Source organism: Rhinopithecus bieti, unplaced genomic scaffold, assembly GCF_001698545.2.
Source record: "Rhinopithecus bieti isolate Rb0 unplaced genomic scaffold, ASM169854v2 scaffold_20798, whole genome shotgun sequence".
NCBI classification, from domain to species: domain Eukaryota; kingdom Metazoa; phylum Chordata; class Mammalia; order Primates; family Cercopithecidae; genus Rhinopithecus; species Rhinopithecus bieti.
This window is the reverse complement of record NW_016810106.1, coordinates 1,285,325-1,287,519: the sequence shown is the minus strand read 5'-3', so window position 1 is coordinate 1,287,519 and position 2,195 is coordinate 1,285,325. Positions and strand designations below refer to the sequence as shown.

At 40.0% G+C, this 2,195-nt stretch overlaps 1 pseudogene; it reads right to left on the bottom strand.

The window, feature by feature from the left end:
• Window positions 1-343: 343 nt before the first annotated feature.
• LOC108541741 (nucleophosmin pseudogene) lies at window positions 344-1,255 on the bottom strand (annotated as a pseudogene).
• Window positions 1,256-2,195: the final 940 nt, after the last annotated feature.

Sequence of the window (2,195 nt, the reverse complement as noted above, 5' to 3'; positions counted from 1 at the left end):
AAGCAAGATGAGCACCAAGGGTTGACCACAGAATATTGAACCAGAAACAACAAACAAAGGCATCTTTATTTTTATTTTTAACTTTATTAAAATACTGAGTTTTATTTCACATGTATAATTTTGTCTCCCCACCATTTCCATGTCTAACCACTGCTACTACTATGTCCGATCATAACATTCCATACATACTTAAAAGCAAGCAAAGAGTGGAGTTCCATCTTTTAAAACTAAACAGGCATTTTGGACAACACATTCTTGGCAATGGAACCTAGACAACATTTATCAAACATGGTAGGGAAAGTTCTCACTTTGCATTATAAAAAGAACAGCCAGATATCAATTGTTACAGAAATGAAATAAGACAGAAAATTTTTGACAAATTGTTTAAACTATTTTCTTAAAGAGACTTCCTCCACTGCCAGAGATCTTGAATAGCCTCCTGGTAAATCCTCCAGAAGCAATTGTTCACATAATTGAAGAACTTGGCTTCCATTTTGGGAAGAGAACCACCTTTTCTACATTTGCTTGCATTTTGCTTTAATGTCTTCTATAGAACTAGGTCCTTTTGGTGTTTTAGGAGTTTTGTTCCTGTTTTATGAAAAATTCTTGTCCTTTTGTTCTTGGTATTGATGATGGTTTTGAGTCTTTTCCATTCTGATTTGACTTTTGTGCATTTTTTGGCTGGAGTATCTTGTACAGATTTCCTCACTGGTGCTTTTTCTTCAGTTTCCTCATCATCAAAATCATTGTCATCATCATCATCTTTATCATCACCATTATCTTTATCAGCAGCACATTTTACTTTTTTCTGTGGAACCTGGCTACTACTTCCAGTGGCAGACTGCTTTCCAGATATACTTAAGAGTCTCACATCCTCTTCTTCTTCATCTTGTGACTCTGCATCTTCCTCCACAACTGCTAAGTGATGTCCACTAATATGCACTGGCCCTGAATCACACTTCAACCGTAAGATCACTAGTGGTGTTATTTCAAAGCCTCCAAGGGAAACCGTTAGCTGTACAGACATTTTCAAGGCTGCCAGTGTTACTTTAATTGGATTGCCTTCCTAATTCATTGCTTCTGCTTCAACAATGTCCAATTCATCCTTTGCACCAGGCCCTAAACTGACTGTTCTTAAAAATAACTGGTGTTCACTTTCATCATTATCCACCTTAAAGTGGTAATCTTTGTCAGCCTTTAGTTCACAACCGAAAAGATAGTTCTGGGGCCTCAGGGGGCTAGTGTCCACGTACATGCCTGTCAAACCTTCCTTCGGGTGGCAGCACACACTTAGGTGGGACAGAAGGTGGACTGATATAAACAACCACTGCTCAAGAGAACAGCTGCGCAGGACGGAATCACACAGGAATGGCATCTTTATTTTTTGAGGAATTTTTTTTTTTTTTTTTTTTTTTTTTTTTGCCTAGAGGAGAGCAAAGAAACAGGACAGCAGCTAAAAGAGGAAGAAGTTGGGTAAAGAGAATATATGTGCGTGTGTGTGTGTGTATGTGTGTGTGTATATATCTGTGTGTATATGTGTGTGTGTGTATATATATGTGTGTGTGTGTGTGTGTGTGTGTGTATGGAGAGAGAGAGAGAGAGAGAGAGAGAGAGAGAGTCTTGCTCTGTCACCCAGACTGCAGTGCAGGGGCACAATCTCATCTCACTGTGACCTCCACTTCCTAGGGTTCAAGCAATTCTCCTGCCTCAGCGTCCTGAGTAACTGGGATTACAGGTATGCATCACCACACCTGGCTAATTTTTATATTTATAGTTGAGATAGGGTTTTGCCATGTTGGCCGCACTGATCTCGAACTCCTGACCTCAGGTGATCCTCCTGCTTAAACCTCCCAAAGTGCTGAGATTACAGGCATGAGCCACGATGCCTGGCCAAGAGAAGAATCTTTTTCAGATGAGAAAAATAACTACAGTTTTGTACGCTGATGACAGCAATCTAGTAGAGAAAGAAAAAATGATGATGCAGGAGAGACAGGAAAGAATTGCCTGGATGCTGTGAGTGTCCTGCTGGCTGCAGAGTGGAATAGTTGCTGAGAGATCCAGCTATGAACTGAAGGAGCCTGAATTCCTAGTCATCATGGAGTTGCCATCTAAGTCCAGGATTGCCTGCTTCTGGATCTTTATTTCTTCAAGAGAAATAAACTCTTTTTTTCCAACATCTTATTAGGAGAAATTTC